Source organism: Rhynchophorus ferrugineus, unplaced genomic scaffold (assembly GCF_030347505.1).
Source record: "Rhynchophorus ferrugineus isolate W39M unplaced genomic scaffold, kcgeb_rfMv2 rfM10, whole genome shotgun sequence".
Lineage (NCBI taxonomy): Eukaryota > Metazoa > Arthropoda > Insecta > Coleoptera > Curculionidae > Rhynchophorus > Rhynchophorus ferrugineus.
The window spans coordinates 2426788-2441336 of NW_027472589.1; the positions used below are offsets into that span (position 1 = coordinate 2426788).

Sequence of the window (14549 nt, forward strand, 5' to 3'; positions counted from 1 at the left end):
TATTGTGATTTATCTCACTTTTTACATTGGCGGAGTGTTTGACATGAAGAAGTGTCTGACATGTGAGAAGCCTCGACCTCCTTATTTAATTGTTCAAATCCTTAGATGACACGTGTAAAAATTTAATGATAATCTAACATTTCCTTTTAAAGTTACAGTGATATCAGTCAAATAGCTCTCATTGAACCATAAATTGTTTAATGCAGCCCAGACGTATTTTTTGGTAGCTACTGGCTGTATAGATATCCAAAGAACCATTCAAGGAAAGAGTATTGGTTCAAATGACGTGATTGGCGAGGCTGAAGCCTATTTTAAAATAAAAGACAAATTATTCTTCGAAAAAGGTATATATACAGAGGAGTGTTAGAATGGTGACTTTACTCTCGAATGACAGCCTTTTAATCCCTTCCTGCAACTTCCCTTGTACCATTGGTTCATTTTTAAATCATTCATTCATCTACGTCTTGTATATGTATTGCATAATTATCAAAACACATTGATGATATGAAATATATGACTGTTCATGGTTCAAATCCTTAAATGACATGTGTAAAAATTTCATGATAATCGGACATTTCCTTTTAAAGTTACAGTGATATCAGTCAAATAGCTCTCATTGAACCATAAATTGTTCAATACAGCCCAGACGTATTTTTTGGTAGCTACTGGCTGTATAGATATCAAAAGAACGATTCAAGGAAAAAGTATTGGTCCAAATGACGTGATCGGCGAGGCCGAAGCCTATTTTTAAATCAAAAACAAATTGTTTCTTGAAAAAGGTATAAAAATAGGAATGTCAGAATAGGAACATTACTCTTGAATGAGGGCCTCTTAATCTCATCCCGAAACTTTCCTTGTATCATTGGTTAATCAATTGGTTTCAATAATTCATTTATCTATGTCTTGGAAATTTATTGCATATTGGTCAAGATACGTTGATGAAATCAAATATATGACTGCAAAAACTGACTCCTTTAACGCAGTGTCGTATTTTTTGTGAGCAATATTTGGTTTTTACAAAACCATGAAATATATATTCCCATTCTTAGGAAAAAAGATACATTCCACTATTAAATAATCAGTTTAATGTTGGCATCTCTACATGGTTACTCACTCAAACCATGCTATACTGATTGACAGAAGTGTTAACGAGAAAAAGTAATGTTTCGTGGATATAGTGGATGAGAGCTTCTCATTTCTTATAAAATAATAATTGATTTTCTTTAAGGAAGATTTATTTATTCTATGTAATTTAATATTTATTCGCAATAATTATGTACATGAATTTATTTATATATATATATATATATATAGAGTTGCCCGCGGACACTGCCCCAGGAAAATCAACCATCAAGAATTGTGACGTAAGTTTAGACGTGGGGAAATGGGCACCAAATGATTTTGAATGACCGTAAATTGAAATTGAATGAAATAGCAGACACTAAAGATGTCACCTGAATGTGTATATTATATCATTCACGAATATTTGGGTATGAGAAAGCTCTCTGCAAAGTGGGTGACGCGCGAGCTCACTTTTGGCCAAAAACAACGACGAGTTGATGATTCGCAGCAGTGCTTGAAGATGATCAAGCGTAATAAACCCGATTTTTTTGCGTCGATATGCGACAAAGCGTGTGAAAAGGCAACAATCGGCTGGCAAGGTTATGGCATCTGTATTTTGGGATGCGCATGGAATAATTTTCATTGACTACCTTGAAAGAGCAAGGACCATCAACCGCGACTATTACATAGCGTTATTGGACCGTTTGAAGGACGAAATCACCGAAAATCAGCCACATTTGAAGAAAAAGATAGTGATTATTCAGCAAGACAGTGCACTCTGTCACTAGTTAGTGAAACCGATGGCAAAAATCCATCCATCCCCCATATTCTCCAGATCTGGCCTCAAAAGAATGCTCGCTGGGAAGAAATTCTCGCCGAATGAAGAGGTGATCGCCGAAACTGAGGCCTATTTTGAGGCAAAACACAAATCGTACTTCAAAAATGGTATCGAAAAATTGGAGGGTCGCTACAATCAGTGTATCAATCCTTGAAGGGAATTACGTTGTGTAAAAAAACTAATTTTGTCAAAAAATGTGTTTTACTGCGGTAGGCCGGGGACTTTTCAATTGACCTGTAATGTGTTCATTATTTCTCAGTCTGCCCTCGTATCTGCTTTTATAAATATATTAAACTCAGTCGTTATTCAAAAAGAACCGGCGTTATTCAGAACTTTTTAATGGAATTTGGTCTAACCAACGTTAGCTGGCATGGCATGTTTACACAGACAAATTAATATTCCTACCAGTGTATTCCTGATCTAGTTCAGAGCATTAACCGAGGAATGATGGCCGACATATGCCGCCTACGACCTAATGCAAATGATCTCGTGTTCACATCCTGTTTCAACCGGTGTCAGCGTCGCAAACAGGACAGTCCCGCGTCCGCGACCTCCCTCGGCCCCCTAACCTGTCACCGACCGTCCCCCGCCACCTGTATCACCCCAAACAATCCAGGAAAGAGTACACGGACTGCGTCGCCCACATGCCGAAAGGATGTCAGTGGAGCAGACGTACGTCGAGCTGGGGAGGCGGGGGACAGCGGAGGGGTCCGATTCGCGCTCGAATTGAGCGAGGGGTCGATGTTTTAACAAATTGCTTAAAGCGAGAGAGGTGTGGCGCGGACGGAAGGGGGAGGGCGGTTGGTCGAAGGGGATAGAGGATAAAAGGTTTAGGGTGTTTGGGTTTGTCCGTTTTTAATGGGTCTGGGTTTGGCTACAAATGTTGATAGGCTTCGTTAGTGGGATAAGTTAATTTGTGGGAAATAATTATAGTCGAACAGATTATAAAATATGTGTTAATTGCTTCAAAAATACATATAGTCTATTCAAAACAGTAGAAACACGGGTGACCTGTGGAAACGTCGCAATGTTGCCGCAGCAACTCAATTTTTAGTACATTATAGTATATCAGTACATCTAATGCATATATTATCGAGGAAGTTAAAACTACAGTTAATTATACAGCCATAATAATTTATAGGTTAGAGTTGTTTTATCATATATACAACGAACTTTTTCAACAGTATTATCGGCGCATTTTCTTATGTAGTGGTATCCCCCGAAGGCTAATCCATCTAATTAACAATTGTATATCTGAGTAATGTATTTTACTTTCATTAGAGGGCATATTTATATTTTACGCTAAGTTCTTGTTTCCTTAGATGCAATTCTTCCTTGTAAAGTCATTATGTTATTAGTATTTTTCTCTTTAGTTTGTCCTGTTACTACCTGTGTGCATCTTTCTTGATAAAACTACATTTAGTCACCGCATTCTCCTTACTGAATTTGCCATACCTGCAAAACAGTTATTATTATTTCTCTTCTCCATCAAGTTAACCAAATGTTCATGTATATTCTGATCAAGAACACATATGCGTATAAAGGTTTCACACTGTATAATACAATTTCCTACAACTAAAGTATATTAATTCTATACTGACCTTAGTTGTTTCCTCTTTCATTATCCTGTCTTGGTAATTGTCAGCATTGAATCATAAACCAACATTCCTTAAGTTTCATTCAATCACTGACACTTTCAGAAACACTAACCAAGTTAATAACTAAGCTGTTTATTACCAATCTATCAAAAACTTGCTCGTGATTCTACCATTTGTCAATTTCTTCTTCAATGTGTCTGATCGAGCTCACAAGAACCGAAGGTATTATTATCGACAATGCCTCTTTCCATAAATCTAGACAGTTTTGGTTTTAATATCTATTGCCAATACCCCATATCAACTCAATTGGATTAAATATGCAGTGATAGGAAGGAAGACATAATACTCTGTGACCATAACGTTCAGTAATCTGATCTACCATGTATCTTTTCTCGGGCTTATTTTAAAAAAAGTAAATTACATAAAATGCAATTAAATATTTCATACATATTTACGGAGTAACAATTTGAAATAGTTCATTCTTTAACATTATTTCCTCGAAACTTATTTTATGTACTTTAAGCCATTCCATAATTGCAGCCTTTGTTGATGCACTTGTTGGGATTTTTCCCACCAGTTTAGTATATATGTATATGGTAGATATAGTGCATTGTATATAACAATAACTAATGGTCCATCCAGATTCTTTAAAAGCTGATTTTTTCAATTCACTGCAAAAACAACTGAGCCAGAGAAGGAAGCCATATTGTTCAATACAGCCCAGACGTATTTTTCGGTGACTACTGGCTATATAGATATTTAAAAAACGATTCAAGGAAAGAGTATTGGTTCAAATGACGTGATTGGTGAGGCCGAAGCCTATTTTGAAATCGAAAACAAATTGTTCTTTGAAGAAGGTATTAAAATAGTAGTGTTAGATTAGGAACATAACTTTTGAATGAAAGCCTCTTAATCTCATCCCGAAACTTTCCTTGTATCATTGGTTAATCTTTTAATAATCCATTTATCTACGTCTTGGAAATTTATTGCATATTGGTCAAGATACGTTGATGAAATGAAATATATGACTGCAAAAACTGACTTCTGTAAAGCAGTGTCGTATTTTTTAAATAGAGTCTTGTCTACTGTGAAAATTGTGATGCACTTGTTGGAATTTTCCCCACCAGCTTAATATATGGTAGATGTAGTGCATTGCATATAACAATAACTGATGTTTCCTCCAAGTTCTTTAAAAGCTGATTCTTTCAAATTACTGCAAAAACAACTAAGCCAGAGAAGGTAACTCTTTGGCGCTATGTATTCAAAACTGCTGTAACAAAACTTGAGGTATAAGTTCTTTGCTATGGTTATTCTTATATTAGTTATAACGTTTTGGGTTTTTGAAGTTTCCCACTGGATTTTTAATTACAATAGTGTGAATTATACCAACTCTTGTAAAATCCTCAACATTCATTCATAATTGTATTAATACTTAATAATCTATTTCATAATAACGCAAAAATTTAATGTTTCTCAAGAAAACAATAAAGTACGCTTTAATTAAAAATTTCAACTCTAAGAGGATTTCGTGTTATCTAAGATTTTAATTAAATTTGATGCACGCGATCTCGCAAGAACTTTATTGAGTGAATAGAGTAATATTGTCGTCCATTGTTAATTAAACAGCGACCGTGATTAAAATATAAGCTCTCCATACTATTTTCGAATCTTTAAATGATCCCTGCTATTGCAAGATGCCCTATGATGACCCACGATAATTCAGGCGATGGAGAAAAAAGTGCGCCAGCTACAAAAACAGTAAACACCTCCCGCAATCCTTGTTGTCTATTGGCGGAGTACTTATCGACACAAAGCGGTCCCGCCGATACCCTTTCTCGGGACGCACATCTCAAAATAATGTCCGAGTGAGTGTGTGTGCGAGATTTCCGAAGGAAAACGTATTTTACACCCGTCCATATATACATGAGATCATAAATATTAATGTCCATCTAGAATATCCGCCCCACCTTACACTTCGCAAGTCGGGACCTGATGCCTTTGGGGAGTATGAATATTTTAAGGGCGGGAATTTATATTTCTAAAGCTCTGCAAAAGGAGTCTCATTCGATCCATTAATAACTTTCAGGAAAATGGCCTAGTGAAGAAATAATACCGGCTAAGGAGTGGGTGAAGATATTTGAATATAATTAACTGCTCCTATTCTAACAGGTCAATTAAAAAGTCCCCGGTCTGACACATAGATGTCGATACTAGAATTAAATCCATATGTTTTTTAGTTAGTCTAACCCTCAAAAGATGCGTGTATAAATCTGACCACTATCGGATCATTAGTTTGTGAATTACAGCATTTTGAATGAAGCAACTGTTGTTATTGCGAAAAAAAATGGATATAAAGGAATTTCGCGTGTTGATATTTTTTTTAAGGGAAAAAATACAGTTGAAGCAAAAACTTGGCTTGGTGCTGAGTTTCCGGGCATTGCCCCAGGAAAATCAACCATCAAGAATTGGTATGCTAAGTTTAGACGTGATGAAATGAGCATCGAAGAGGGTGAATGCAGTTGACGCCCTAAAAATGTTGTTACCGGCGAAAACATTAAAAAAATCCACAAAATTATTTTGAATGACCGTAAATTGAAATTTAATGACTTTAGCAGACACTCTAAAGATATCAACTAAACGTGTACATCATATCATTCACGAATATTTGGGTAGCTGAAATATTATCAAGTTTCCAGTAACACTCAATGACATCATTTAGATCATATGTGAAAAAGTAATGTTTTGGCGTGTTAATAACAGCATAAAAATTTGACTGAAAAAAGAAATTTACAAACACGTTGCTTACGCTCTTCAGACAAATCGACTCACCCAAAGGGAAAACCACGAAAAATATTGGCACTGTATTGCGAAAAACTTGACCATAGCTTTAACCATTAATAGAACTTTGCAGAGAGCATCACAAATGGCGGTCATACGGTGCAGGATCCGGGCTATACAGTCATCATCAACTATATGAAATATTATCGAGTTTCTAGAAACTCACAATGATTTTAACATATTAGGATTATATAGGAATGAAGTGATGCTTTTTGCTGACGTGCCAATAATTGCATAAAAACTTAACTGAAAAAATTCCTGATACTTAAAGGCACCCATTCCACGCTCTTTTAACCAACCCTACTCATCGGGCAAGAAAAGTACGAAATATAATTTCCTATAATATAAATTAGAAATTTCCACTGGCACTGTCTTCGATTAGGTCTCCTCGCCCACCATACCATCCGGCCCAATAATTTCCGACGTCGTTCTAGTCGTGTTATAACGGGCGCCCCCTCGAACAACACGCCTGATGGCCGAGCCGTAAGCTCCTTTTTTTTCATCCCCTATTAACTTCCGTCGCCTCGTCCTCGGTCCCGGTCGGGATACTCCTTATTTTCGCCTCTGCTTCTTTTTATTTTCTATCTGGTTTATATCGAACATTTTTGGACAAGAGCGGAGAAAAAAAAATACAACACTGGCCGGGGATTAAAACGGTATTTTCGGCCTCGGGGCTGAGGATAATTTTCTTCTGCTGAAAAATTATCTGGTGTAAAAACCATGGCGAACAGAAACACGTGGAAGTATAGGGAGTTGATTCGAGATAAAAGAATTTTTTTAGATCAGTTTCGCCAACGGAAAAACGATCCTTTGTTATTAATAATCCCCTTTTATCAAAATTGGGACTCTGTTAATTATTGTGTTCTTCGTTAATTCCTATTAGTGTTTATATAAAGCTTGCGTAAAAGTGTCGCTATTATCTCCTATATTATATATTATAAAAATATTTATTCTAACTATGTCATTTGACTACTTTATCTGCGTATCTCTATGTTAAAATTTAGTTCCTTTGCCTTAGTAAACTTCATTTTAATAAGCCTTGGTAATTAGTATGATGACAGTGACGAATAATCACCTAAATATCGACTTATAGTCTATTCAATGTTTGCTTGTATATGCGTCATCAAGATGTTTAATATATTGCCTGCTACAATTTGCATATTCGTACTGCATTTACCAACTATGGGTTTATCTCCATCTGGTATTACCCAGCCTGGTTACTGACGTGACTGGAGTCATTTTCCTTGTCGGACTTTACACTCTTGCCTAGGACAATCACAAATATTAAACACTCACAAACATAAATTTACGACCATGCCCCAGCAGGATTCGAACCCGCGACTATCGCAGTCAGTATTTTACTTAAAAAGGGATACAATTCTGTCTGATTACTTCCAACACGTAAACAAATGAGCCTGTCAAAGTCGTCCGGTTGTCAGACGTACGCAAAATTCGTGAAAGCAATAGTGATAAGAGGTTATAAATTCAACCTATAAATTTGTATTGTATAATTAACTGTAGTTTTTAGATGTACTATAATTTTAAAATAAATTATATTTGATAACATTTTTGTCTAATTATTTTATTTAGATTGGAATTTTGTTGTATGTCAATGCCAAACCGAACAAAACTCAGAGTTGATGGGACATCATTGCGACGTTTTGATGCCACAAATTTGAATGGCGTACGTTCAATGTAACTTTGAACAAACTATATATCATTTGTCTTTAATTTGCAACTGTTGTTACTAATATTTTAAAAAAACAAAATTGGCATCGGCAAAACCAATGCAGGCCACCTTTTTGATTGATACGTTTGAATTGCCCGACACAGGCTTTTGATTAGCACATTTCTATAGCGGAATTGTTTGTTTCAGTTTGTTTATGATGCCATTATTGTGTGCCTGATATAGAATACGTTCAGCATCAAAAGCTTTGTATATCCAGTGTAACAGAATAACTTCTGCTATTTAATATTGGTTCCTTCATTCTTTACATACATTCTTTAAATATATATATGTTTTTTTAATTAGATGTCTGTCAGAAATTAATATTATTTATAGGCAGCAATAAAAATAAATATTTTTTAAATAAAATTAAAAAACCCTGCAAATTCTAATGCGAACTTTGAAATAAAATTAATAATTTTCAGTTGCATGAATTCAAGTATATGTTACACTTTATTAGCGACAAACAGACAATTTGTACGTTTTCGTAGTTACTTGTTTAGTTAGGCTTGGTTCCAAATAACTTAAATTTAACACCAACTATATATCTGAGGAAACATAAAGCATATTTTTTTATAACATCTTTATTAGATACGCTTAGTACAATCTTAATTTACAATTAATTTATTACTGCTTTTCCTATGTACCTGGATTAATTAACAAGCAAGACGAGTGCGAGAAAATACATCAGTATGTATTCCTCAATTATAAAATTATAATTATTTATTAATTATTAACTTATAGCTATAGTTTACACTAAATGTATACACTTTATATAAGTTCGTATGGTTTTGTTCGCTTCAATTTCCTGACATCCTGCGCGCTGTCCAGCAGTTGTATTGTTTTAGTAATTCTTTCGTGTTTCAAGGCGAAATCTTGGAAAACTTCGCAAATCCATTTTATTTCCAGGTCATCGTACAGTTCTTCATTGGTTACATAGCGATAGGCATTGGTAATCAATCGAAGAACCTTGTTTTGACAGCGTTGTATGACTAGTTGATTTGCATTTTTAGTGCAACCCCATATTTGCACCCCATAGATCTAAATTGGCTTTATAATTGTATTATAGATCAACCTCTTTGATTTTAGATCAAGTTGAGAGTATCATCCGACTAACCAGTATAGTTGTTTTATTTTCGTTCTAATGTGTTTTGCTTTTTGTCTAACGTGATGCTTCCAATTTAATCTACCGTCAACATCGATTCCAAGGTATTTGGCTGATTCTGCTTGAGGAATCGGGCATCCAGTGAGTGATATAATTAATTTTTTATTATTTCGCCTCAATGCAAAATTAACGTGGACAGATTTGGATGTCTTAAGTTGAATTTTCCAATCTTTCGTCCATTTGTAGATTTCGTTGACTGCTACTTGCACTTTTTGTATTACCCTAGGCAGAGATATATCTTTTGCCATAATAATTGTGTCGTCAGCAAAGATTCCAGGACGTATTTCTTTTGTTGTTGGAATGTCAGTAGTGTAGAGCAGATACCGAAGAGGTCCTAAGACGCTACCTTGTGGAACTCCAGCCGAGATATTTTTAAATGTCGAGAACGCCATTTTGTGCGATATTCTAAATTTTCTTCCGAATAAATATAACTAGTCTCATAGAGTATATGAAAATTAGAATTATTTGCTTAATTTTTACATTTCATATAACATTAAATGTATTAAAATATTCCTTTCTGTTTCAGGTTTGCCCGCTCGATTTCGCTGCCGTCGTCGTCGGTGTAACTACTATCTTCGGGAGTGATGAAAGCGATCTATTCGAGACGGATCTAGGACAAGGTTTTTCAGTTATGAGGTTGCAAATTTCGGCTTGCTTCACTATAACATAGGAAAGTAAGGCCTGAGCTGCACAACCACCTGGAGATCTCTCCTTGTGGAGGTGTAGTCCGTTCGTTTCGAATAGATCTGCTATAATCGCAGTGATACGGTTTATTTACAAGTGAACAAGTTTTCGTTAGTTCGCGGGATACGCGAGTGATATGAACAAATAGTGAACTACTGTTGTGCTTTTACATTTAAACTACTTTCTTGTGGTAAGTCAACTTAACCCAATATATATCAAGACATTTTAAGTGGTTTCATTTATTTATGTTCAGGGATATCAACTTTCCATATGATTTGAGCAATAGTGATTCGATATAGTGTATGGTAAGTATCATTATATATAATTATCTATTATTAGTCGGTTTTAAACCATATAAAATATATTTACGGTTCATTTATTGGTTTTAGAGTGATAGTGTTGGTGGAGAATAAGTGATTGAAGTATATGGGAAGAACAGCTTCATTGAATTTGATATAAGGTAGGTTTTAAAATATTTAAGAAGTTTTTTATTGATAACATTTATGATGATTTGTTTTCTCTTCTAGGTAGGTACGAAGATCATCGAGGGATAATCAGGGGTGGCTAACGTCCACCCTTGGCACAGACTCGTCATGCTCTGAGTGGTGAAGAAAGTGCACCAAGGGCCTATGCCATCAGGAGCGGCTAACGTCCGCTCTTGAGGCCGATTCTTCATGCTTTTGGTGCTGAAGTAAACCCACTCAAGGCCTTACCTATCAGGGGTGGCTAACGTCTACCCTTGACACAGATTCGTCCTAGGTTATTGAATAAAGTGCATGTGAAGCCTTAGCCATCAGGGGCGAACAATATTCGCCCTTGAGGCCGCTTCGTCGTGCTTTAGATGCTGTAGTTAACGTAAATAAGGTATTCGTCATCAAGTATATTATTAAATAAAGTCAGTATCACAGCAATCAATTAATTTTCATTTTGTTTTGCAGCAAAACTTTAAATTGCAGTCTGTTTGCACATTACCATGAAGATTACCTTGTATCCTTTAAATGTATCTTTTGAATAATAAAGATATACAAATTTAAGATGATTTCATTTCATTTGATCACAAATATTATAATTATATGTATTTTGCTGATGAGATTTTTCTAGATTTTCAACACAAATTGAAAGCAGTTAAGAAGATAATAACTTTTTTTATAAAAAACGTTACAGGTTTAATAGTAAGACGACCATAAAATACAAACTCGATGATTTTAAATTCATTTATTTATAATCATTTCAGATTTTATTCTATAGATCGGTCCACAATAAGGTGTTTACTGCTGATTCGTGCTGTTCTCAGTTAAGGGATAACAAATTTGTAATCTATGTGAGTAATTCTTCTGTTACATTCTAGTAGATTTTAAATTTCAAGAATATTATTTCAAAAGCAATATACTGATATATCCAATAATGAAACTAGTTGTATTCGATGTTTACCATAATATTAATTAATTTCTTGTCATTCTAAATACCCTCTTTGGACATCTACCTAGTTATTTGCAAACTTCTTCGTGAAGAAATTGAAACAAATGACGTCGTGTTTTCAATAACTTGAGTAAATTCGAATAAAATTTCTATTAATTTAAACAATACCATCCATCTTAAAAAGAAATCGAAAATAACATAGAGTTTTGAAATTGCCTCGTTTGATTTGTAGATTGCTGACGACGGTAACTTATGTATTTACAAGAGTCTACTTATAGGGATGCCTAGTTTTTTTTGCCACGTTGTCAGTTCTTGCAAATTATATCTACATTTACACATACAACAGCACCAACTACATCTTGAAAGAACTACTATAATTTCTCTATTGTTAACGACAATAATCCAAAAATAATTAGAATATCTTAAAGAACTTATTATAGTTAAAAACATAAACTATACTAAAGTACAGTTAAACAAACACTAAATAGTACAAATAAATTAACAACTTAATGGAGGTGCTATTTTCAAATGGTAATTATTAAGGAATTTTACATTTCTAAAATAGTAGGGAAACTGTTTCCGAAAGCTGCACGTCAGGGAAAGTTGGTATACGCCCCGGTTCGTGTCCATTAGTTTTACGGAAACTTTATTTCGAGTTGATAAACAGGCTTACAAAAAGCCACGTAAGTTCTGGCCGCGGTTTTTGATATTTTAATTTCAAAATAGACTAACGTGTTATTTTCTGGGATTCAATTTTTACGAAATATGTTTTTATTTCATGTTTTATTAATTACACCTTGTATTAGATATACTCTGTAAATTCTTAATTTATAAATTAGAGAGAACAAACCTAATACCAACACACCACTTTAGTTTTATTAACAAGCATTCAACAATTGACCAGGTCCACAGAATAACAGATTTTATTGAAAAATCCTACGAAAGTAAAAAAGTATGCTGAGCTGTATTCTTAGATGTAGCACAAGCCTTCGATAAGGTTTGGCATGAAGGCCTTGTTCATAATCTACAGAAAATGTTACCAAAACAACACACCGAACTACTAAAATCGTACATTACAGCCAGAATGTTTAGAGTTAAACAGGAAGAAGTTTACTCCACAATAAAAGAAGCTAAAGCTGGTGTACCACAAGGAAGTATACCACAAATAGAGAATATTACGGTGGCTACATTTGCTGATGATACTGCGATGATATCTGTCGGAGACAATAGTGAAGAAGCCTCACGAAAATTACAACAGGCAAGTGACAATATAAATAGCTGGATACAAGCTTGGAAAATAAAAATTAACGAAAGTAAATCTGTGCATGTGCAGTTCACCTACAGACCGTACAATCACCAATCACATTAAATAATACTATCATTCCATATAGCGACAACGCTAAATATCTCGGAATGAATCTTGATGCAAAACTTCGCTGGAAGGAACATATAAAGAAGAAAAGAAAAGAACTGAAATTGAAATATAGGAAAATATATTGGCTAAGTGAAAGAAAATCACAATTATCAGTACATCCAGTCAGTCCAAATTGGTTTTATGATTGACTGATAAACCAATATCTTTGATTTTCGGTCAACTTGAGAGCATCTTCCAAATAACCAGTACAGTTGCTTGACTTTTGTCAAACATTATGTTTCCAGTTTAATATTGTATTTGGCTTATTCCGTTTGAGGAATCCGTAAAGCAATATAATAAGGTTTTTGTCATTTCGCCGCAACGCAAAATTAACATCCACAGATTTGGAGTTACTAAGCTGTAATTTCCAGTTTCTGGGCTATTTGTAGATCTTGTTGACCGCTTCTTGTACTTTTTCTACAGCCTTAGACAGAGATACATCTTTTGTCTTTATAACTGTGTCGTCATAAAATGTTCCAAGTACTAATTCTGTTGTTGTTGGGATATCAGCAGTATAGAGCAGATGTAGCAGTAGACCTAATACACTACTCTGTGGAACTTGAGAATGCCCCTTCATGCCAAACTCTTTCGAAAATATATGATTCCAGCAATAGACAGTAATTCCGCGGTAGCAATTTGCTCATTTTGTATGTTAATCCCAAATGACATACCCGATCCAGAGCAGTCCAGCAATATTTCCGGGCAGTATTTCTTTTCTTCGAATGCCTTTTCAACAATTTTTGTTACTCTGTGCACTTGGTCGATTGTCGAGTGGTGATTTCGATATCCAAACTGGAAGTCTGGTATTTCTATGTTATGAATGGTTAAATACGTTTTAGCAGCAGTTTCTCAAATAATTTTGATATCGTATGTAGCAGCGAAATACGCCTGTAAGATCCAACTCGTTCTACCGGGATTTCAGTTTTTTAAAGGATAATTTTTCGGGCAACCCTAAGACATTCCAGAATATGGTTCAGTCTCAAACAGGCATTGAATATATATGCCAACATGATTATTGTTTTTCGTAGCAGCACTTTTAATAACCCAGGTGAAATATCATGAATTCCAGGAGATTTTTCAGGATTGAGGTTGTTCTATATTCAGCTTTTTAATCGTTCAGCATCGAACCTATTCATTTTGATCATTTTTAGTAGGCGGTACTCTAATATTGTGTTTTTAAATTCCGAGTTGCTTGCTGCTTTGTCTGCTTTCGGACTCCGATTATATTTTTTGATTTGTCTGATTACTAATTCTATTAAATATTGTTTCGTTTACAACATTTCTGGTTCTGTGTCATACTCTTCTAGCTTTTCTTTGATCAACTCCCTAATTTACATCATATTCCAATTTCTCTCTTGATATGGTAGCTTCTTTAGCAGCGAAGCGTATTTGTTCAATTATATTTCGGGTTTATATCTTTTAATGACAAGTGTATGCTTTTAAGATTTTTATTTTCTATTTTTTAATATAAAATAACACAAATAATTGTTAAAACTGTGATAAAATCCAGAAGTTCTCCATCTATAGCATAAGAGAATTCAACGATGAAATATTCGAGAGGTGCCGGTAAAATATGAGTCAATATATAATGCATGTTCTCCCTTTTATTGTCGCCGAGCACAGCCAGTCCGACCCGAGGAAAAAGCCATATTTATGCCCGTTTGAGATCTGGATCTGGCCGTGACACGTCCTGGCGGGGACGAGGAAGGCGGTAGGGGGAAGGAGGTGGGTTCGCGTGGAGTCGCGTAAAAAGCGAAAAGTCAATTCTGGCCGTCAGATTCCCAGAAAGTGATAACAATGTCGGG

At 35.0% G+C, this 14549-nt stretch overlaps 2 protein-coding genes across 3 annotated transcripts in view; one reads left to right on the forward strand and one right to left on the reverse strand.

The window, feature by feature from the left end:
- Nucleotides 1–14549, reverse strand: part of LOC143203592 (glutamate receptor ionotropic, kainate 2) — a 309747-nt gene that overhangs the window by 263297 nt on the left and 31901 nt on the right. The window lies entirely within an intron of this gene.
- LOC143203591 (glutamate receptor ionotropic, kainate 2) overlaps nucleotides 11033–14549 on the forward strand; it is a 148747-nt gene continuing 145230 nt past the window's right edge. The window contains exons 1-2 of one of the 2 annotated variants that reach the window (XM_076415802.1): nucleotides 11033–11083; nucleotides 11146–11232. The gene's annotated coding sequence lies outside the window, so the exon portion shown is untranslated. The remainder of the gene's footprint in view (nucleotides 11084–11145; nucleotides 11233–14549) is intronic. The other variant, XM_076415803.1, reaches the window with a different exon arrangement.